Here is a 25,337-nt window from a genome sequence, read left to right as displayed (position 1 = left end):
GTATGACACTATATACCAATTAAGACCACCTCCTGGACTCCTAAGCATAAAGAGAACAGGGATTTAAATGAATAAATTGCAAATTATAATAAATAATTTCTTACTAAGAAATATAAATATATATATATATATATATATATATATATATACAGTACAGACCAAAAGTTTGGACACACCTTCTCATTTAAAGATTTTTCTGTATTTTCATGACTATGAGAATTGTACATTCACACTGAAGGCATCAAAACTATGAATTAACACATGTGGAATTATATACTTAACAAAAAAGTGTTAAACAACTGAAAATATGTCTTATATTCTAGGTTCTTCAAAGTAGCCACCTTTTGCTTTGATGATTGCTTTGCACACTCTTGGCATTATCATGCATGAAAATGATCTTGATGTGGAATGCACGGTTCTTCTTCTTGAACCATGGAAGGAAGTGCTGTTTGAGAAACTCAACATACATTATGGAGTTCATCTTTACCCCTTCAGGGATCCTAAAAGGGCCGACAATCTCTCTCCCCATGATTCCAGCCCAAAACATTACTCCACCTCCTCCTTGTTAGCGCCGTAGCCGTGTTTGCATGGGGTGTCCATCAACCAGCCATCCTCCACTCCATCCATCTGGACCATCGAGATCATTTCATGCATGATAATGCCCCGTCTCATGCTGCACATAACACATCTGCATCTCTGGCTGCTATGGGCATAAAAGGGGACAAACTTATGGTGTGGCACGCATGCTCCCCTGACCTCAACCCCATTGAGAACCTCTGGAGCATCATCAAAAGGAGTGTCTATGATGGCGGGAGGCAGTTCACATCTAAGCAACAGCTCTGGGAGGGTATTCTGACATCATGCAAAACAATTAAAGCAGAAACCATCCAAAACCTGACAAATTCAATGGACGAGAGAGTTCAGAAGCTCCTTTCGAACAAGGGGTCCTATGTGCAAATGTAACATCACCTAGAATAAAGTTTTGAGTTGAAAACTGTTTGATTTCAGTTTGTAATAACCTGCTAATGCTTATAATTTCAAAAATGACCATTTTTTTGTTCTTTATTAAAATTAAAAGGTTGAAAACTCTGCTGTGCATAATAATTTGGAACGTGCATTTTGAGTGCAGTTTGAGTTTTTTATTTTTTAAAAAATATACTGTTATCGTAGGCAGTTTGTACAAAAACCTTTCAATTGTACTCGAATAGTTATTTGACTGGAAAATTACAATGACTGCAATTCATATAGGTAATTTGGGAAAATCTGAGAAAATATTATTTGCATAATATTTTGGAACATAGTGTATATATACACACACACACTGTAAGGTGGCTAATGGTCGCGTAGTCGATGGGAGGTGTGTATGACAGAGATGGCTGGTCTCTGTGATGTAGTGTGAGTGTTGATCTAGTACACATAAGCACTAAAAGGATCATTTGGTGCACCTGGGAGCCATGTTATGGGTAGTTTGGAGAGTTGGACGGGCCCAGCTACCCACATACCTCACCTCTGGGTGTGGTTAAGAGCCTATAAAATGGAGGCTGTTGTTTGGCACATGATCAGTATGTTTGTAGGGCGAAGGCCTCCTGTGTGTGGTAGGCTCCACACCGAGCCAGAATACTGAACGTTACGCAGCCTTTGTGCCCACAGGACTGACTAAGCAGAGACCTGCTAAGGACACTTTACATTGTTTGCCTGAACTAAAGGCTGTTTGTTTTCTTTTTCTTGCTTGTTGGTTTATGAAGCAATAAACCGACATGGACTCTCAAAGGAACATGCTCCCTGTTTTCCTACCGTCGCACCCAAGTGAGTAAAACCCCTACAACATATAGATATGACTATATATAGAACACGAGAGGTTCTGTTTAATTCAAGAGTGTAGCTTAAAGGGGTTGTACTGTCTTAATCTACAAGTCTGCAGTCACTCTATGTATGAAGTCACTCTGTGCACACACTGCGCGCTGTGGGAATTCTCGGAGCGGGGTGCCGGTAGCTGGTGGTCATGTGACCACAAGTATGAGACATGCATACTCCCTGCCACATCCCAACTAGATGGGCACAGCCTCGTTCAATGCAAGCATATTGAGCAAGGCCAGAAACAGTCTAGTCGGAATGTGGCCAGAAGTATACATATCCCTGTATGCACACTTATAGAAAGAGAGCTGTCAATCACTGAAAGGACTGCCCACTGGACTGAAAATCTAAAGGTTTAATTTATTAAAGCACAGGTTATACTGAATTTTTTCCCACAAAAGTATTTATCACTTTTAGGCGGCCAACAGGGAGGATACTGGACGAAGTGTATATCTATCCCAGAAAGTCACGCTGGGAGAGATTTTAAAAGCCAGGTAATACTAGTTGGTGCAGCATTTTAGCTGCTGAGCCGTTTTATTCATGGTAGTTCCGGGCCGGTTTTTATTACAGTGATAAGTAGGATTTGGCAGTGGGACTCATTACTCCCACTCCCGCTCCCGCTCCAGTACAGGGAGTACACTCTGCTACACCTATGTTTACGATTACCTCATGGACATCACGCCCCTTTTGTACTCCGCTACTGCAAAGTAAGATTCTTTAGAGGTAGCGTGGTTCAGAGGATGCGCATGTGCGATTCGCTTTTCTCCCGGACTTCCTGTCCTGCACAATGTGAACGACATGTGTTCCACTCATGCGTTCCAGCGCGGTGAACAAGAAGTCCTGTTTACAGAAGACGATGCCAAAGCTACATGCGCCAACACTCCTGTACCCTCTGACTCCTGGCCCAATCATTGTTAGAGGCAGGGTATTTAGGAAGCAGTCAGCACTCTATGGTTACGCCCCCTTTCTGAAGAAGCCAAGGCGAAATAGCATAGTCGGGGTGGTAGCCCATGCTCTTGAAGGCCTTCACAAACATAACTGTAAGTCATATACTATAAACTAATAAGACTCATGTCTCTCATGTGTACTTTGTGGGCATCATAATAAGTAAAGCACCTTGTTCCTATAGGGAGTTCTTTATAACTGAAATGCACTTGCACCTTGTGTATCTCCACTAAAACTCCTTAAATAATGGCTATTAAAAAACCTCCCCTTCTTTTTTATCTATCCCACAATCTAAGCATAACTTGTCACAGACCACAAACTTTATGATTTTGCACATGAGAATTACAAAACCAACCCCAGCACTATGCACTTTATGAAGTTGTGAGTCTAATACATATACATTATTATAATGTTGATTGTCTAATAAAAACGTGAGACATTTATATAATATTTTGGACCTGACAAACCTGCTCGCTACAAACAGAGATACCCAAATGCTTGTTTATTATTTTTTTTTATTTTGTGAATATCAATAAAGTTTATATTTTAATAATTCTAGTGTTAGTACCTTCATGTATAGGGACGTATTGTCTCTGGAAGTGTTATTAAATATTGTTTGAAGGTTTATTATATCCATGACATAGTGAATTAATTTGCATTTTTATAGTGACAGGTTCCCTTTAATTAATTGGACATATCTTACTTCATCACACTCTTCATTAAGACTGGTGTACAAAACTCCAGTCTAAATGAATCAGGTCTTTGTTCCACACAATCCTACAGGAAATTGGCTACAGGAAAATGAACACTAAATACTAAACACTAAAGTGTTGTAAAAATGAATTCTGTACACTGGTACCATTCCTAGTCTTTATATATTCTCTATAGACTATAGTGGACAATGTTGCATAAAAAGTTTAAACTCTACACATCCACTTGCAAAGAATGTAAAAAGTTCACTTTACCAGAAGGGAGAAAAACTATTTGTTCTGTTTATGGTATTTTTTATAGAAATGCAATGTTTTATTAATACCCAGTTCTGCTTTATACCATATTCTCCTCATTTGTTTTGTTATATTTATTGATTGTATTATTCTGTGTACAAAACACAGTGGAATAATTTATTTTATACCATTACTATGCAGCTGCGGGGCCTTTTCTTACAGTTTTCATCTGTTTTTCAGTATTCAATTATGGAAGCTCAAAAAATTGCTGTTTGGCATATAAAGCATGATTCCAGATATTTACTAGACTCTCACTTCCATAGTCACACACACTAGAGTTATAAAACGTATAGCCATACAGCACAACAGCTTGATGGATCTGTAAATCATATTTTACTTAGCAAACACATAAATACACAAACACACCAAGTTTAAAAGGAATGAATCACAGGCACCACACCAGGGTCAGTGGTCAGGGTAGCCCTGTTTTCCACATAGGTGCAGGACATCTGTGGATATACTATATTTGTCCATTGAGGGAATATTTCTATAATGGCATTCATTTATATATAATAAGAATAATAATCTTTATTTTTATATAGTGCTAACATATTCTGCAGTGCTTTACATACATCATCGCTGAGAGAGAGAGAGAGAGAGAGAGAGAGATAGAGAGATATTTTTCAGCACATGCTCCATGGAAACCTATATTCCATGTGGCCTGCAGTACCCTTCTATGCAGCCCTCAACCAGCTGTATAGTGTCTGGTTACATGCATTTTCTATGACGCTGGCATTGTCGATTCGTTGGGGTCAAGATAACTTCTCTCACCTCTTTCTGTGCACTCACCCGCAGCAACCAAACAACCAATTTGCCCCAAAGAAAGACACACGCATTAGGTTTGGATAACATAGGCCACAGCAGCCTTTATTATAATAAGTGCAAAACATTTAGAGAACCGTTTATTAAAGCATGGTGAGGTCCTTGAACCTACAAAACAACCATAGCACACACGATTAATCCCAGCCATAACCCACTGGCTCAGAAGCACCATAACCCAAAGGGTTTCTTCACGAATAACCGATTCCCAGGGAATCGACATTCCCTTTCCGTAAATCCCAGAAATCACCAGACCAAATAAACAAACTTATAATTGAGGGATCCATATCCTGATGAATCCCTCGGACCAATTTAAACCAACTTCAAGGACCCCACCAAACGCCACTAACCACCATGACCCATAAACTCCCAATACCTTCGGAATGAACGGAAAAAATAAAGGAGAGTGGGTAGGACTTAGGCTATGACCCAGTGAGTGGGAGAATGGGAAACTCCGCCCCCAAACCCAACTTATAAAGGCTTCTTGACTACCTCACTCCTGCCCACTAAGAGTTGCTCCCACCTTCCTCCAAAACCTAGTCATGCCGGCCTCCGCCCATTGTCCAGACCTGAGGCTCTGGCCTCTACTTGTAATTGAGAAAAACAGTGATGCATAGCCCCATAGACATGGATAATTATAAATGGTATTGTGACGCTGAGTCACTTCTCATGGACAAACTGTGAGTCGGGATAGTCAAGCAATTCGAGGTCAATAGCCAGGAGGGTATGTCATAAGCAGAGGGAAAAGATAAAGTCATAGTCAGGTTAAGTCATGATTAAGAACCACTAGGTTCGAAACGCGTTTGCGCTGGTCAGACCCCCCACGGGGTTGTGACTATTTGATGCTACTTGTCCATCTATATTTTTAACTGATTTAAAAAAGACTTTGGATTGTACGAGTTACCTGTAGCTGGATGCACTTCTTCCTCTCTAAGTAGTCAGGTAACGGTCCGAGGTCAAAATAACAGGAGGATAGCAGATCAGAACAAAGGGGTTAAACAGATGGATGGTCAGAATGACGTCCAAGGTCAGGCAGCAATAGATCAATGAGCAAAGTACAAGGCACAGAGTAAACCAACCACACTTAGCTGAAGGTACAGCTGACAGCTATCTTGGACTGACAGCTCAGTTAAATAGCTGGGCAATTAGAAGAACTGAGAGCACCTGACGAGAGCTCAGCACCTCCTGGTCTCAGATTGGATGCTGAGCTGTCAATCAAAACACAGACAGCTAAACACGATCCTGCACCAGACTGGACAACTGAGCTGTTAATTACTGCACAGACAGCTCAACATGCCCTGCACCAGATTGGACAACTGAGCAGTCAATCACTGGACAGACAGTTCAGCCTTGAGGGGATGAATCGTGACAGTACCCCCTCTTCTATGGGGGCCACTGGACCCCAGGTTTCCCAGGAAACTTAAGATGGAAGACCCTGACTAACCGCTTGGTCTTCACGTCTCCAGCTGGGACTCAGGATCTCTCCTCAAGTCCATATGCTCTCCAGAGGTACTGGAAGGAATTTCGGACCCTACGAGAGTCCACAACTCTCTGGAACTCATATTCTAAACTGCCATTAACAGCAAATGGAGGAGGCTGCGACAAGGGCGACGCCACCGAGGAGACAAATTCCTTCAACAGGTATTTATGGAAGACGTTAGGGATGTGGAGAGATGGAGGAAGACTTAAAGGCCACCGGATTGACCATTTACAGAATTCCATAGGGACTAATGAACTACGGACCCAACTTCACCAATGGTACCTTAAAAGGGAAGGTGCCATCAAAAAGATTTTTTTTTTCGACAATTAAAACAAATGTAATGTATTAATGTTTTATTTATTTTTTTAAATATTATGACTTATTTTTAATGAAGTGAAATATAAAAAATAATTTTAAAAGGTTTGTTATTTCCACTTTTAAACACTAGGGGGAGCAGCTGCAGAAATTTGCAGTGAAAACCTAGTGTACGACATGGAGTGTATCAAGTGTGCGATTAGATACGCTTAGAGTGACACACGCTGGGATAACATACAGAGCTCAGTGTAGTGTATCACATGATGGGATTAGATTTTGGGCTCAGCGGAGTATATCACACACATAGGCGGATTATAATCAGGGCAATCTGGACTACCGCCCGGGGCCCGAGGCTCCGGGGGGGGGGGCCCATGACCAGATTGCCCTCATTACAATGTTTTATGAGCTGCCGCCATGCTACTGATGCAGCACACATACCCCGGCAACTTCACGCAGGGGCAGCAGACTGGGCCGGGGAAGCCCTTGGCCGCTCCCCCAGCAGCTCTTTGGCTGCTCCCCCAGCCTGGGGAGCTCTTGGCCGCTCCCCCAGCAGATAGCAGACATGGCCCTGTGCGTGGCCGAGTCTGCTGAAATGACGTCACTCAGTTGCGCCCGGCCTGCACTGATGCGTGCTTTCTACTGGAGGGGATCTGGACCGGAGACATGCCAGAGCATGGCGACAGGAGACAAGCCGGGGGATGGTTGAGTGCCTGCTTCCCAATGTACCCCCTGTTTGTCTGTGTGCATGTATGATTGTGTTTATGTATATGTGATATGGCTGTTTATATGTATTTTTCTGCATGTCTTCAAATATGTTTAGGCCTGTATGTGTCTTTGTATATGTCTGTGTATGTGTCTGTGTGTGTGTACATTTCTGCGACCCGTATATGTGCAAGTCTGCTTGTATATACATGACTACGTGTTTGACTGCATGTGCATGATTTTGTGTGCGCGTGCCTGCTTGTGTCTGACTGCATGTGTGACTGCGTGTGTGTACTGTAACCCGGGAGCTCCGTGCATACCCGTACTGTAGTCGGCCCCATACTGTAGCCCGGGAGCTCCGTGCCGCCCCGTCCTGTAGCCCGGGAGCTCCGTGCCGCCCCGTCCTGTTTCTAGGGAGCCATGTGGGGCTTTGTACTGTATCTAGGGAGCCATGTGGGGCTTTGTACCGTATCTAGGGAGCTATATGGGGACTCGTACTGTATATAGGGAGCTATGTGAGGTTTATACTGTATATAGGGGGATTATGTGGGGGCTCATATTGTACCTAGGGGGCTCATACTGTATATAGTGGGATGTCATCATACTTAATTGTGGTCAATATTAAGGCGTACAATTAATTTATAATTTATATGTTAATATTAATATTGAGCAGAATTAATTGCAGCCTATTAGTGCGGCTTCCACAACAGTCATGATCTCTCATGTGGCCCCTTGGGAAAATTGATCTCCCACTCCTGCTCTATTTTGTTTAGTGCTATGTTATGCACACAAGGGAAAAATTTGCGCGGCACGCATAGCGCGCCACTTTCTATCTTTTTCCGTCTACAGATATGCACCAAAGCACCTGTGTGTTGATCACATGACCTATCACATGATTTATCATGATTTCAGAGAACGACGCCCCATTGGCTGTAGCAGCAGCCACTCCGGGTCCCGCTGCGCTCCACGAGACGCGGTGACTGTGATGAGCAGTGACATCAGTAACTACACCATTCATCAGTCACCAAGTTCTCTGTATAATGGCCCCACATATTGCTCCACAGTATAATAGTGTGATATAGTGGCCCACAGTATAATGGAGTCATAATGTGCACCACAGCATAATGGCCCCACATAGTGCCCCACAGTATAATGGCCCCATATAGTGCCCCACAGTATAGTGGCCCCATATAATGCCCCACAGTATAGTGGCCCCATATAATGCCCCACAGTATAGTGGCCCCATATAGTGCCCCACATTGTAATGGTCCCATATAGTGCCCCACAGTGTACTGGCCCCACATAGTGCCCCACAGTATAATGGCCCTATATAGTGCCCCACAGTATAGTGGCCCCATATAATGCCCCACAGTATAGTGGCCCCATATAATGCCCCACAGTATAGTGGCCCCATATAGTGCCCCGCAGTATATTGGCCCCATATAGTGCCCACAGTATAATGGCCCCATATAGTGCCCCACAGTATAATGGTCCCATATAGAGCCCACAGTATAATGGCCCAATATAGTGCTCCACAGTATAATGGCCCCATATAGTGCCCCACAGTATAATGGCCCATATAGTGCCCCACAGTATAATGGCCCCATATAGTGCCCCACAGTATAATGGCTCCATGTAGTGAACCACAGTATAATGACCGCATATAGTGCACCACAGTATAATTGCCCCATATAGTTCACCACAGTATAATGGCTGCATATAGTGCCCACAGTATAATGGAAGCACATAGTGCCTCAAAGTATAATGTGCCCCACAGTATAATGGCCCTATATAACGCACGACGGTATAATGGTATCATATAGTGCGCCACAGTATAATGGACCCATATAGTGCCCCACAGTATAATCGCCCCATATAGTGCACCACAGTATAATGGCCCCACAGTAAAATGGCCCCATATAGTGCACCATACTATAATGTCCCCCATAAAGTGCACCATAGTATAAAGGCCCCATATAATGAACCACTGTATAATGATCCCATATAGTGTCCCACAGTATAATTGTACCTTATAGTGCCCCATAGAATAATGGCCTCATACAGTGCCCCACAGTATAATGGCCCCATATAGTGTCCCACAGTATAATGGCCCCATATAGCGCACCATACTATAATGTGCCCCATAAAGTGCACCATAGTGTAATGACCCCATATAATGCACCACTGTATAATGGTCCCATACAGTGTCCCACAGTTTAATGGTCCCATATAGTACCCCACAGTATAATGGCCCATATACTGCCCCACAGTATAATAGTCCCATATAGTGCTTCCTGGTATACAGCACCCATCCTGGTATATGGTCCTCATCCTGTTACATGGCCCTCATCCTGGTATATGACCCCATCCTGGCATGTGCTCCATGCTGGTCTATGCCCCTATAATGGTATATGCTCTCATCCTGGTATATGGCCCTCCATCTTGGTATAGGCCCCCATCCTATGTATATGGCCCCCATCCTGGTATATGGCCCTCATCCTGGTAGATGCCCCCATCCTGGCATATTCCCCCATCCTGTGTATATGGCCCCCATCTTGGTATTTGCCCCCATCCTGTGTATATGGCCATCATCCTGAGTATATGGACCCATCCTGGTATTTGGCTCCCATCCTGGTATTTGGCCTTCATCTTGGTATATGGCACCCATCCTGTATATATGGTCCCAATCTTAGTATATGGCCCTCATCTTGGTGTATGGCCCTCTATCCTGTGTATATGGCCATCCATCCTGTGTATATGGCCCTCCATCTTGGTATATGCCCCCATCCTCGTATATGCTTCCATCCTGTGTATATGGCACCCATTCTGTGTATAGGGCCCCCATCTTGGTATATGGCCCACAACTTGGTGTATGGCCCTCCATCCTGTGTATATGGCCCTCCATCTTGGTATATGCTTCTATCCTGGTATATGGCCTCCCATCTTGGTATATGCCTCCATCTTGGTATATGGCCCCCATCTTGCTATATGCCCCCATCCTTGTATATGTCCCCCATCCTGGTATATTCCCTCATATATTCAATGCAAAGAGAAATAAAAACAATAAACGCTTCTACTCACCTTTCACATGCTCCCATGCAGCACTGTGTCTTCTGTGTGCTCTGAAGATGTCGGCTGTGAACGGTGATCACAGCTGCCAGGCTATGATCACTGCTCCCTGCCGCTGCAGATACTCACCCAAGACCTCCACTCCCGGCACCTTGTCTCCCCGGCAGCTCCTGACATCGCACGCACTGACTGAGCAGTGCAGACGATGACGGGAAAGTGCAGCTCACAGCTTACACTGCAGGCCCCACTAACATGGTCGCAATCTCCTCCCACAGCTGTGGCCTGGACAGCCCAGTGAGCGTGCCCAGGTCACAGCTAAAGCAGTCTCAATGCGGTCGCCGTCCGACCACAGTCTCTTATGTCCAGGGCTGCAGTAAGTGAGGTGTGCAAGAGTCCTGCTTAGAATCTTACACATCCCCCAAATAAAAATGGCAGCCCCCAGTGGCTAAAGTAAAAATGAATAAATAAACTAATAAAGTGGTACATTTAATTTTGTATTAAAAATAATTGATTATATAATCCATTAATAATACAAAATTAAAAATCACGGCACCTTCCCTTTAAGTCTGACGTTTCTGGATGACAGCCAAACCCTATCCCCAACCTTAAAAACATGACCCACCAAACATCTTCTATCGGCCTTCCGTTTTTGGCGAATCTGAACGGTCCCAATATTCTTTTAAACCTCCCTCTAGACATCCTAAGTCTCTGCACAACGACTTCCACCCAGGACATTCAGAACTAATCCTACAAAACTCACCAAAATGGGGAAGAAAATCATAATTACAGAAAAACGGCGAGGTTCCTGTAGACTGATTTACCTAATTGCTAAAGGCAAACTCAGTGAATGGTAAAAACGAAGACCAGTCCTCCTGCCGAGCTGCCCCACAGTATAATGGCCTCTGGTAGGCAGAGGAAAATGACAAGTCAATCCCCAATTTACAACAAAAAGCTCTCCAGAATTTAGAGACAAATTGCACTCTCCTATCAGACACAATGTTAAGAGGGACCCCATGTAGCCTTACAAATGAGAAATAAACAACCTGGAGAGTGTCCCTGCATTTGGTAATCCTGACAAAGGAACAAAATTAGCTTGTTTGCTAAATCGATCAACTATCACCCAAATAGCAGTTTTCCTACCAGACCGAAGAAATTCCGCGATGAAATCCATGGACAGATGAGTCCATGGTCTTTCTGGAATTGGCAATGGAGCCAATTCGCCGGCCAGCTATGACTGACTTTAGGGCATGCGCAGACTTCACAAGCAGATACAAAATCTTTAATACCATTATGTATGGATGGCCATCAAAAAAGTCTAGCATTGGCTTTCCGTGTAACTGTAACCCCAGGATGACCACTCAAGACGGAATCTTGAAACTCCTGTAACAGACACAATCTTAGGTACACATTCAAAAATAATTTGGATCCTGGAGTAGCTGAAGGAGCCAATGACTGGACTTTACAGATCTCCTCTTACAAGTCTGAGGTTACCATAGAAACCACAATACCCTGAGGAAGAATGGAGGATGGCGGCTCTGGAGGAGAAACTGAATTGAGACTGCGTGATAACCCGGCCTGAATGTGAAATTAAACCTAGAAAAAAACAAGGACCATCTGGCCTGTCTAGGGGTTAATTGTTTAGCTGATTCAATATAATCTAGATTCTTGTGATCAGTGACCACAGTTACTTGATGAACCGTCCCCTCCAAAAAATGCCTCCATTCCTCAAGGACTCAAAGCAAAGAGTAACTCACGATTCCCAACATAATAATTTCTCTCCGCAGATGAGAATTTTTTAGAAAAAAAAGCACATTGACGCAGGTTAGTCAGAGTTTTGGGCCCCTGTGATAAAACGGCCCCTACCCCGACATCCGAAGCATCCACCTCCACAATGAAAGGCTCTTGGAGATCATGTTGGATTAGAATGGGAGCAGACATGAAATACTCTTTTAATTTTTTAAAGGCCTTTATATCATCCGATGACCAAACCTTGAGATTTGCCCCCTTACGTGTAAGGTCAGTAAGAGGTTTAACAATCTGAAAAAAAATTTAAAAATTCCCTATAATAATTGGCGAATCCAAGAAAATGTTGCAAAGTTTAAGGTCACAACGTTGAACCCAATCAATTATGGCCTGCACCTTTGCAGGGTCCATCTTAAACCCTTCTGCTGACCAGATAAACCCCAACAATGAAATTTCCTGAACAGGAAAACACATTTCTCTAATTTCACAAACCTCCCTCAACCTTTGTATTACCACACAGACATGTTCCTTGGTGAGAGTCCAAATCGGCCAAGAAAATTAGAATATCACCCATGTAAATCACAATAAATCTACAAATCTTCCAATGCAATCAGAGAAAATATCATTCATAAAATTTTAAAAAACAGCAGGTGCATAACCCAAATGACATGACAAGATTTTCAAATGGACCCTCAGATGTTAAGAACACCGTTTTCTACTCATCACCCTTCCAGATGCGTATCAAAGTGTAAGCCCCTCTAAGATCAAGTTTAGAACACCACTTAGCCCCCAGAAACTGATTATATATCGCAGTTCGAGATGAATGGAAGTGTTAGGAGGGCGGTTGCAGACAACTTTAATATAATGGAATGCAACCGACCCCGGGGTCCGCGATGCAGCCTGGTGGACTGCTGCCGAACACTTTCCGGGTGGAAAGGAAAGCAACCAACTTAAATGTAAAACCCTTCCGTGTTTCTGCACACTGGAACGGGTATAGCAAATCGCACTATCTCCGTTAGCAGCACGAGGGATAGGCGGAGAATAACAATCTGTAGTCCTGTTGCAGCACAGGGACTACAGTGGCGGCGCTAGGATGCGTGTGTGACTATGCCGACGGGTACACGTGCCTCCAGCCGGCGTGCTACCGGACTGAGGGGTACTACTCCACGTGGCTGACAGGCGATAGCCGTGGATAGGACGTCTGCAGGCTGCTCAGGGTGTTAGGCGACCTCTTTGGCAGAGCCAGACTGCTAGATGAAACTACCTGCCTCTATGGAACTAGCCTGCCTGACAGAAACTACTCATGGAGCACAGTCGTCCACACAATCGCATCATTGCTCAATGATCAGAGCGCGCCGCCACCAATAGGACCGTTGAAGGGACTTAGTGGTACGTTTGACCCCCAGATGAGCTCCGTTCTTAGGGGCATGAGCCCAGGAGAGCACCTCATTTTGTAACTTAGGGGAAACAAACGTCCTCTCCGACGGAACCTGGTTAGAGGACACTGGAGCCACCCACTCTACCTGAGAGTTCTTTTTGGCATAGTCGTTTTCCCGACTGCTTGGAACCCTTATTAACGGGGTACTCCAAGAGATGTGCAGGTCGGGAACGAGAGGGACTAGACTCAGTCCGGGATATATCCATAGCCTCAGGCTCCGGGTCAGGAGTCACGGGTTTGGAAACGGGTCTAGAGAAGGACGGTGCCAACCGACACTGGGGTCTGGGGATCTCCAGCTCTAATTTGTGTTCCGCATGACGCAAATCTATTCAGTTAGCAAGCGAGATTAACTCCTCCAGGGAGGTTGGAATCTCTCTGGTAGATAGAGCATTTTTAATATGCCCAGCCAGACCCTTCCAGAACACCGGGATAAGCGACCGCTCAGACCAATTCAGTTCAGCCGCTAGGGTTCTAAACTGGATGGCATAGTGGCTGGCGGTGGCCGAACCCTGGATTAACGCAAGAAGCTTAAGAGTCATATCATGCGTGACCTGAGGGCCTAGGAATACACTTTTTAGGGTCTTAAGGAAAAGACCCGCATTTGCTACAACCGGATCATTCCACTCCCATAGAGGAGTAGCCCACTCCAGAGCCCTATGGGAGAGTAATGAGATGACATAACCCACTTTGGCTCTTTCGGAGGGGAACCGTGCCTCCATCATCTCCAACTGAATGGAGCATAAATTAATAAAACCCTGCAGGATTTACTGTCTTCAGAAATTTTTTCCGGGAGAGCAAAACGGGGTAATGGGGCAGTTGCAGCTGTTGCAGCATTCACCGCAGCCGAGTTAACCAGATTGGCTGCTTGAGAAGCCGCCTGGGTAGCTACTGCAGTGATATCAGCGACCGGAGCTTGTTTCAGGGACCTAAGTCTGGTCTCCAGTTGCTGTATGTAACGCTGCAGTTGCTGGTTGTCGGCCATGTTCGGCAAGACCCTGGCGCTCTGATACTGTTAGGAGGGCGGTTGCAGACAACTTTAATATAATGGAACGCAACCGACCCCGGGGTCCGCGATGCAGCCTGGTGGACTGCTGCCGAACACTTTCCGGGTGGAAAGGAAAGCAACCAACTTAAATGTAAAACCCTTCCGTGTTTCTGCACACTGGAACGGGTATAGCAAATCGCACTATCTCCGTTAGCAGCACGAGGGATAGGCGGAGAATAACAATCTGTAGTCCTGTTGCAGCACAGGGACTACAGTGGCAGCGCTAGGATGCGTGTGTGACTACGCCGACGGGTACACGTGCCTCCAGCCGGCGTGCTACCGGACTGAAGGGTACTACTCCACGTGGCTGACAGGCGATAGCCATGGATAGGACGTCTGCAGGCTGCTCAGGGTGTTAGGCAACCCCTTTGGCAGAGCCAGACTGCTAGACGAAACTACCTGCCTCTATGGAACTAGCCTGCCTGACATAAACTACTCATGGAGCACAGTCGTCCACACAATCGCATCACTGCTCAATGATCAGAGCGCGCCACCATGTTTGTGGGCGGGCCTTTTAAAGACTAAGCCCTGCCCACCGACGCGCCATTGGTGACGCCACCCGTGGACCAATCAGGCGGTGCCAGGTCACCGAGTCAGGTGGGTGCCAAACCACCAATCACGATCCGCCAGGTCACGGGCATGCTCAGTGCGGCGAATCCTGGACTTAGACTCCGAACGCCCTGTCTCCCTCTGCAACCCATGCTTAACATTGCGAGGTACCAATACATGGGAGACAATTTGTACGACTCGTGGACCAGCTAGGCGTTGGGGTTGACGAAGATGCAGAGCAGCATCAGCCCTGGCTGGACTGAAATGGGAGACAACAGAAGGTCCTTGACTCATTTTGAATCCAGCCACAGACCGATGCCTAACAGGAAGTGGGTAAGTATTTTTAACCGTGATTTTGTTTAGTTCTCGGAAATCAAGGCAGGGACAGAGGCCTCCATCTTTGTTTTTTCAAAAAAAATCCAGCAGCTACAGGGGAAAGCAAGGAGACTCAACAAACAAATCTCTCCTAAAGGTCCTAGGCACAAACAACCTCCCATGAGGAGTGTTAGATGGGGCATTCTCCTGAGCTTTAAAAATCTCATCCTCCAAAACGGAGTCCAAAGCAGCAATCACAACACCTTCTTGTAAAATGCTCTCCTCCTCCTCCTCAGCACTGACCATAGGAGAAAAGCTGCGAGACAAAGCATCCGCTTTAACATTCTTGGTACCCGGGATCTAAGTAACGGAAAAATTAAACCGCGAGAAAAAAAGTGCCCACCTAGCCTGACGGGCATTCAAGCGCTTGGCAGCATCAAGATAGATCAGATTTTTATGATCAGTGAAAACCTGAATGGGAAATTCAGCACCTTCCAAGAGATGACGCCAGTGTTCAAATGCGAGTTTAATAGCCAGCAATTCCCGATTACCAATATCGTAATTAAGTTCAGTCTCAGAAAATTTTTTTGAAAAAAAGGCACAGGGATGTACTCCATCCTTGCTTTCCTGAGACAACACCGCACCGACCCCCACAGAAGAAGCATCAACCTCAACCAAAAACGGCTTAGTCACATCAGGCTGCATAAGGATGGGAGCAGAGGTGAACCTATCCTTTAAAAACACAAAAGCTTCAATGGCCTCAGAAGTCCACTGAACCGCATTAGCACCTTTCCTGGTGAGATTGGTCAGTGGTTTGACAATAATAGAAATTTTTTTTATGAATTTTCTGTAATAATTGGCGAAACCCCAAAACCTCTGTATCGATTTCAAACCAATAGGCCTAGGCCATTCCTGCACAGCTTGAACTTTAACCGGGTCCATCTCAAAACCTTCACTGGAGATAATGTAACCCAAAAAACTAATTCTCTGTACAGCGAACTCACATTTCTCTAGCTTAGCAAAAAGCGAATTGTCCATTAATAACTGTAAAACCTCACGTACGCTCCGCCAATGAGACTCCAGATCAGGCGAATAAATCAGAATGTCATCCAAATACACAACCACATTTTTGCCGATCAAAGGTCTAAGGATGTCATTAATAAGATTCTGAAAAAATGCTGGAGCATTGGTAAGACCAAAAGGCATAACCAGATTCTCAAAATGACCCACAGGAGTGTTAAAAGCAGTCTTCCATTCATCACCCTCCTTCATGCGCAACAAATTGTATGCCCCCCGGAGATCAATTTTAGAGAACCACTTGGCCCCCACTAACTGGTTAAACAAATCAGGAATCAATGGCAGTGGGTAAGGATTGCGTACAGTAATTTTATTAATCTCACGAAAGTCCAGACAAGGACGTAAACCGCCATCTTTTTTTTTTACAAAAAAAAATCCAACAGCCACAGGAGACTTGGAAGGCCTAATGTGACCGGCGGCCAAGCTTGTCTGTATGTATTCCTCCAAAGCCTTTCTCTCAGGAATAGTAAGATTAATTAAACGACTTTTAGGAAGAGTCGCTCCAGGGACAAATTCAATGGTACAATCATAGTCTCTATGGGGAGGCAAAATTTGTGACTCCTCCTTAGAAAAAACTCTCCAAAAATCCTGAATAGGTACAGGTAATTCCCCTTTTTCCACTGCAGCAATACGTCCGTTACAACACTTGTCATAACATTTAGGGCTCCAGGACTTAATTTCATTGGTAGACCAATCCAGTACAGGATTATTCAATTTTAACCAGGGCAACCCCAATATTACTGGAGAAGGCAAATTAATCAATACTACCAAATCCAAATTCTCTTGATGAATACCATTAATAGTGAGGGGAAATTCACAGACCTTGTGAGTAACACTCTTCAAGGGAGAGCCATCGACAGAAACCACAGCAATAGGGGATGACAAAGGTTTAGGTTTTAATGTAAGTTTTTCCAAGAATCCCCCATCAATCACATTCAGAGTAGAACCACAATCCACAAATACCCGAAATTCAATTAATTCTTCCTGAGCAGTGGTAGTAGCAGATAGGAATACTCCCTTTGTATTTAAACAGGCAATACGGGCATAACTGACCATTTTTTTTTCTTTGTTCATACGAAGCACACAGTTCTTAATAAAATGACCAGAAGTTCCGCTATAGAAGCACAAACCTTCAGAAAGCCTGCGGTCTTTTTCCTTAGAGCGAGGTGTCATCGCCCCAATCTCCATCGGCTCTCCTTTGTCAGCACAGACCCTCTCAAGACTCGGAGCTGACATAGCAGAGGATTTGCTCTCATTAACCTTTGCACGCAGTCTCCTGTCCACCCGTATAGCTAATTGCATAGCCTCCTGCAAGTTTCCAGGTGTGGGATAAGCAATCAGCAAATCTTTAACCCTTTCACCTAGCCCCGCCAGAAACAAACTTTTCAAAGCTGAATCGTTCCACCCCACCTGGGCAGACCACCGACGGAAGTGAGAACAATACTTTTCCACATTACCTGATCCCTGCCTCAAACGTCTCAATTCAGACTCAGCAGATGAGACACGATCAGGATCATCGTACAACAAACCCAAAGCAGAAAAAAAACTATCCACTGATCTAAAGCACGGATCACTAGGTTGGAGAGAAAAAGCCCATCCCTGAGGATCCTTGCGCAAAAGTGACATTATGAACGCTATGCGCTGTGATTCATCACCAGAGGATCCGGGTCTTAAACGAAAATACAATAAACAAGCATTTTTAAAAGAAAAAAAATCTTGTTGTTCACCAAAAATTAGATCAGGCAGACGTACCTTTGGCTCTACCAAATGTGCTCCAGAACAGCTACTCACGTGTTGTTGGAGCTCGGCCACCTCCAGAGAGAGTCCCTGCAAGCGTTGAGCCAAATCTTGAACCGAGACCATGATGGAAACTGGAGGTCTTTCCTTAGAAAAATTTTTTGGGCTGGACTTACTGTTATGATCTGCTACAAGCACTAAGGAAAGACAGGAGATCTGTCCCTACAATCGAACTAAACTGGATCCCTACGATGTAACGGGGAACCTGATCCTGCGATCAGACCCGCTAAAGTCCTCGGCTAGTCTGTACGAAGACCTATAGATGCAAGGGAGGAATCCCTACAAGAACTAGGGACTGGGATAAAGTTGGACACCTCCTAGCAGAAATTGTAGCAGTCAAAGACAAACACACAACAAAGAACATAGAGGTCCGAAGACCTAGCAAAACTAACAGAGAACGGTAACAGGGCACCAAGCTAGCTCAAGAGTAGAAAATACAATGAAGTCCAGCAAGGCCAGGAGGGCGGAGCCGGATTAAATAGGCAAAAATGGTCAAGTGACCAGCAAACTAGAAAAAACCTAACAGGAGAGTTCTAACAATTAGCTGAAGCTACGGCTGACAGCTTTCTGGGACTGCCTGCTCAGTTAAATAGCTGAGTTGTCAATCACTGCACAGACAACTCAGCACGCCCCTGCACCAGACTGGACAACTGAGTTGTCAATCACTGAACAGACAGCTCAGCAGGTCCTTGCACCAGACTGGAAAACTCAACTGAGCTGTCAATCCACTGCACAAAAAGCTCAGCATGCCCCTGCACCAGACTGGACAAATAAGCTGTCAATCACTGCATAAATAGCTCAGCACTGAGGGGTGAAATCATGACAGATGTGCTGTGTGGAATACATGTGAAAACGACTTGGGTATACTAATAAGTCACAGACTGAACATGAGTCAACAGTGTCATGCAGCAGCAAAAAAGGCAAACACAATTCTGGGTTGCATTAACAGAAGCATACAGTCTAGATCACATGAAGTAATTATGCCCCTCTACTCCTCTTTGGTCAGACCTCATCTGGAATACTGTGTCCAGTTCTGGACACCACATTTTAAAAAAGACATGAAGAAACTGGAGTAAATTCAGAGAAGAACGACCAGAATTGTCACCAGTCTACAAACAATGTCCAATGAGGAACGGTTAGGGTATGTGCACACGATACTTTAAGCTGCGTCCAAAGCGCTGCACGCAGGTGAATCCGCATGTGTTCATTGAACACATGCGGATTCACCGCATCCTATACATTGCACTGATAGAATTTCTCTTGGGGAGAGTAGCGTCTCTGCAAGAGAAATTGACATGCTGCGGTCTGTGAAGATGTGCTGCATGTCTGTGTCCGCGGGTGAGCCGCAGGTGCACGGAGACACATAGTGGGCATGGGATTTCTTGAAATCTCATCCACTATGCTCTAACGTCTGGCCGCTGCGGATTGCATGCAGTGCAAGTGCGTCCAATCCGCAGCCATTCCTGACCATGTGCAAGTACCCTTAGAGGATTTGGAAATGTTTAGCCTGCAAAAGAGAAAACTGAGAGGAGACTTAATAGCTGTCTATGAATATCAGCTATCACACTCTTCTCTTTATACACTTCATTATGGTTAATGTTATGGTTAATATGAAGGACATTGGAGTTAAACATTGATCTACACAAAGCACAATTACAGACAATGTAATCAAAAAACTCTTTTATGTATTCTAAGCATCCTGATATCTTAATTAAACTCTTTCATTAAAAGAATAACTTGGGTTTTATCCATTTACTGACTCTTAACAATAATGATGCATATGGGTTTTTCCACTCATTTGTTAGTGGCCTATATATACATATACATATACACTGTTGGCAGAATTATGAGGCAATTTGTATTTGTGATGATTAATTTTATCATTGAACAACTACAATGCTGTCTGTCTGTCAACCGAAAAGGTTAATAAACTTGAAAATGTAAGCCAGTAAAAGTGAGGTTTCGTCTTTCTTAGAATATCTTTGTGTGCAGAATTATTGGACAGCTATTACTTATTATGTAACTAAATGAAAAATGAAAATGTCCCTATCTAAGTTGTTTGTTTTCATCTGATAAAGTGAGAATAAGAACCATACAGCTCAAATTGTACAAAAATAAATTTCTTACATTACAAAAATGTATCAGTTACCAATATAGCCCCCTTCTCTTCACTAACAGCCATAAGCTCCATCCATGGAGACTGCCAGTTTCAAAGGCTGCGTGCCCACTATGCGTTTTTCAAGCGTTTTTGCCGCGGAATTTCCGCAGCGAAAACACTTAAAAAACGCTTGGTAATGCGTGCTCCATGGTCCCCAATGATAATCTGCATGTGCTGTGCACATGCTGCGGAAATTTCCGCTGCGGATTATCATTGAGGAAAAATACGCAGCATGTCCATCAATTTTGCGGACACGCAGCGTAATCATCTACATTGACTTGCATTGGACTGCGTGACATCCGCATCACTGCATCTGCACAAGCGGATATCACACTGTTCAATGTGCGGATGGTACCCAGGTCTGGAGGAGAGGAGAAACTGTAAAAAAAACAAATAAAAAATAAAGATTATACTTACCTTCCGATGTTCTCCCGGTGTTTTCTCCCCTCTGTCTGGTCTGCTGTATGGGTCGCGGTGTTGTGAAAGACCTGCCTTGACGTCATTGAGTCAAGTGACCTGTCACATGACTCAATGACGTCACCGCAGGTCCTTCACACCACCGCGAGCCTCCCAAGACACCGGACGCAGCAGAGAAAACAGCGGGAGGACATCGGAAGGTGAGTATAATCTTTTTTTTTATTTTTTACCATTCTTATTCTTTTTTTTTAACTAACTTGGTCACACTACTATAAATCCATGCCAGTTGCATGGATTTATATAGTGTGAACAAGTTGTCAATCACTTTTCCAAGTGATGCTAAAATCGCTTGGAAAAGCGCTTGATAACCCGCATGCAGAAATGCATGCAAAAACGCTTGACAAACGCTTCTACCTGGTGGGAAAAACGCATGTAAAAACCGCATACGTTTTTCCTGCCAGGGAGAAGCGGAAAAAATATGCAGCATTTCTGCATCGTGGGCACATAGCCTTAATCTGTCGATGATCATTTTTTTGGAGAGCACCTGACGCGCCCCCTGGGCCTGTGCTGCTTCTGCTGCGCAGGGGGATACCCGGAGCCGGATCTGCTGGGGATAGTAGTCCTCGTGGCGGTGACCCGGTCCGTGCCCAGGGTGTCAAACTAAGCGGCGGAGTTTAGTATAAGATGTTATAGTGTTCGACTACGCCACCCGTTGAATGCGGTTATGAAACCGCCGCTGCAGGGCAGACCGCTGAGGCCGGTGGTACGGTTGTGCAGCGTGGATAGTATAACCCCCAACGGGAGGGGTATGGCCTCAGGGCAGCGGACGTGGATGATGGGGATAGTAGAATTGCTCGCAGGCACCAGGAACCACTAAGAGACGGTGCGGTGTAGTTCAGGGTCTTTACTGGTGGCAAAGGTAGACCCTCCCGGGAGTACTGGGTAGCGATCGGGGCCTGGTCAGTCCGTGAGCAGATAGGATCTCCCCTGGCCAGGTGGAGTTGTAGGCCTTCCCACTAATTGTACTCTTCTGGCTACCTTGCTAGAAGCGGGTAAAAGTAGCCCACGTCCCTGAGTGTACCGTGTGGTGCTCACCCGTATGGCCGGTGACTCGGGGCCTTCTGGTAGCCTCCGCTCCACGACAGCGGTGCTGGTCCCTTGCGTGTGACCGTGCCTTCGGGTTTCTTGGCCAGAGGACCTGAAATCCTCTGCCGGTCGGTTTCTGCTGCTGGGTATGGCTCAGTCCCCACAGCCTCGGACTCCGTGTCCGGTGAGATCTCTTCAGTCAGGACGAGCTCTACAGCTTCCAGTCTCTGACCCCTTTTATCACTGCTCCCACAGAGCTCCTGATCTTGCTCTCCCTGTATTAGCTCCACTCCAGACCAGACTGTGTCTCTGTCTGGGACTCCTCTTCTTCTCCCTAACCCCGCCTCAGCCCCAGTTTATATAGGGGAAGTTCTTCCCCTCCCAGGACTGGGCAGGAGATGTTGCATGCTTAGGATTCCTGACCAGGAGACCTCCCACCTGCTCACAGACGTAATATTGCTATTACTGTGGTAACCAGACCCCTGGGGTTCCACACACCAACCACAGCCTCGCAGACACCGTACAGTGAGGTGACATTTTTCCTTAAATCTCCAGTTTAAGAAGGGGCCACAAGCTCTCAGTAGGGTTTAGGTCAGGTAAGGAATAGGCAGTGTCATTCTTCTTTCATCTTTAAGGCCCTTACTAGCAGCCAAGCAGTGGAGACTTCAATACTGCGACGGAGCATTGTTCTGCATAAAAATCACTTTTTTCCTGCATCACTGCTTTAAGAAGTTGCATTGTAAACACTGGCAGCAAGTTTGGGAGTTAATTTTGAGTCCATCTTCAAAGGTCCAACTAGTTCAACTTTTATAATACCAGCCTGTAGCAGTACCCCACCTCCAACTTGAGTCAAAGTGGAGGTCTGTTCCCATTATTGATCCACCCATGGGTACATCCAAGTAGTCTGTCAAGAGTCACTCTCATCTCATCAGTCCATAATACCTTTGAAAAATCTACCTTCAGATACCTCTTGGCCCAGTCTTGGCGTTTCAGGTTATGTGTCTTGTTTACTGGTGGTCGGGTTTCCCCCTTTCTCACCTCAGCCATGTCTCTGAACACTGAACACCTTGTCCTTCTGGACATTCCAGGGAGGTTGCAGGTCTGAATAATGACAGCACTGGAGGATAATGGCTTCCTGGTTGCTTCATGTTTGATTCTTCTCAAATCTTTAGCAGTTAATGTGCATCTATTTTTTGTCAACATGATTTTTGCGATCCTGTTGACTAGTTACAAGAAAACCAATATCTTGGGCAATTTCAAGAGTCCTGCATCCCTTTGTAAGGGCTCGCTCACACTTGCAATAATTCTCTTGAAAGAGAGAATCGGATCGATTATGTAAATGACACTCGGCTCAAACTCTGATTAGAGTCAGTTTACTGCAATCCAATTCTCTCAGATGAGAGAATTGTATCACAGGTGCAGAGAAGATGGTAGAACTTAATTTCTCCAATGTCTCTGTCTGCATAAATCGGACTTCTCTTGGATGAAATGGTGGCGATCATTGGCAGAAAATAGTTTAAATTGGTCTTTACTGCTTTACAATATTTTTAGTGTAACCACAGCTTAGGACTGCAGTAGGTCATATGGGTCAACTGATGTACTAATGTACCTAACACCTTTTATTACCAGTGTTTTGTCCTTTTAACAAACTTTGGACTGGTAGTGGACATTGCTAATATCCTTGTCTCAACAGGTTGAAAAAGAAGAGTTGTACATTTATTTTAATTTACCTAGATCAAAAAAATATATTGCACAGTATTTTATAGTTTTTTTTTTATAGGAGTCAGTGGTGGTAGAGACATATGGCTGCATACATCTGAGGAATATGTCCAGTGCAGGGGCAGACACAAAAAGAGGTCATTTGTGCATGAACAGTATGGGGCCTCTTGATATTCAATAGCTCATCATGGAGCATCCCCCCACACCGTTATACTGTATGTATCTAACATTTAACCAGTAATTGTAACCCATAATTTCCATTAGCTCATTTTCTTACATGCAGTCTAAAAGTAATAGAAAACTGCTAGTTGTTTTCAAAAGAGGTTTGGCTTCCTTACCAATTGTGCAAATGTGGCGCCCCTGAGGGTTTGATCGCCACAGAGATGCTTCACCTCTTCAAATGGGGTGAGGTGTTCCTCCTTTGAGGTAAGAACGGTGCAATGGTCAGGACCCCACCTCCACATCCAACACCACACTTCTCCCACCAGAGGGGGCTAGTAGGCACTAGTGTGCCGCCCTTACTGGAAGCTGGGAGACTGGGGAACCACAAGATAGGGGGAACCATTTAGTGGGTGAGGGTGGAGGACGCACATCTAGTTACACTTAATATTTCATATTTAATAAACAGCCATCTTGGCTCACGGTTCTTTGATTGTGATCTCCATCCCTGAACGTGGCTTGTGGGTGAACCTGCAGCGGATGGAGACACGGCCCTCGTATCCTGGCCTTGGGTCGAGGGGCAGGTTGGAGTTAACGTATGTCTCAACCCGGTCAAGGACCATGACCAAGAAGGCCCGGAGCTTAGGAGTGTAGGTCCACCGCAAAAGGATCCCAGGGGGATGCAGACAGAGCGGTATACGCCACCTGTCCTCGCTATTCTGGCCTAGTCAGAGGGATTCCGGCTGCAAGAGGGGTACCGGCCCCCGACACCTGACTTTGCTACTCTACGTCCTGGTCAGGGGAGCCCGGTAGGCCCAGAGGGTCCCACCGAGTAACGAAAGGAGCGGAGCTACCACCCATCCCCTTTTACTGAGCGAAGTCCAGAGGGAGACCCGGCCTATCTACACACACACAGACAGGAAAGGACTCGGTCTGAAGTCTAGGAACACTCTGGTGAAGGGTCCTGATTGAGCACTTGAGTTACTCGGAGGTTGTCAGACCCTCATTCCTGGTGACCGCAGAACTCCGTGAGGAGCAGGGAGAAGCCTTGCAGCTGTACTCTCCACCGTGAGTAAAAACCCTGGAAGTCAACCCCTATGGCCTCCGGACTCTTTATTTCTGCACTGCACCGCACCACGTAGCACCAGACTTCCTATACTACAACCCCCTCCATCCATGTCTCTGCCCTGAGGCCCTGCTCCGCCTGTGGGGAGTAGTATCAACGTCGGCTGCCACAACATCCTGCCTCAGAGGACTGCAGCAGCGCTGGTGGCCTTCACCAGGTGCCACAGGTGGCATAGGCGATAGCAACCACTCAACCCTGATAGCCCGTACCACCCTTTTTAATGTGACGGCCCTGGGCACGGAGCGGGTCCAGGCCACGGCTGCACCCCACCAAAAACACAGGACCCGGCTCCGAGTAATCCCCCCATCTTCCCAGGGTGAGGGCTGTGAGCGTCACACAACCCAGGCAGTATGTTCACCCCTCGATCAGCGGACTACTTCAAATGTTGCGTGAAACTAGAGAGAACCTATCCTTAATCCAGAGCTGACATTTTTCTTTGAAAAAGAGTGGGTAGCGCCAGACTGGTGATTTTTCCGAAATATCACCTATTAACAAAAGTGCTCAGAAGCTATTTTAATGC

The 25,337-nt window shown here is 45.3% G+C and overlaps 1 protein-coding gene across 1 annotated transcript in view; it reads right to left on the bottom strand.

The window, feature by feature from the left end:
- The window catches only part of SV2C (synaptic vesicle glycoprotein 2C), a 436,269-nt gene that overhangs the window by 322,430 nt on the left and 88,502 nt on the right, over positions 1 to 25,337 (bottom strand). The gene's annotated exons all lie outside the window — the stretch shown is intronic.

The sequence above is a fragment of the Phyllobates terribilis genome, unplaced genomic scaffold (assembly GCF_046119375.1).
Source record: "Phyllobates terribilis strain yellow unplaced genomic scaffold, ASM4611937v1 Scaffold_1__5_contigs__length_1240528914, whole genome shotgun sequence".
Lineage (NCBI taxonomy): Eukaryota > Metazoa > Chordata > Amphibia > Anura > Dendrobatidae > Phyllobates > Phyllobates terribilis.
This window is presented reverse-complemented; position numbering and strand designations above follow the sequence as displayed.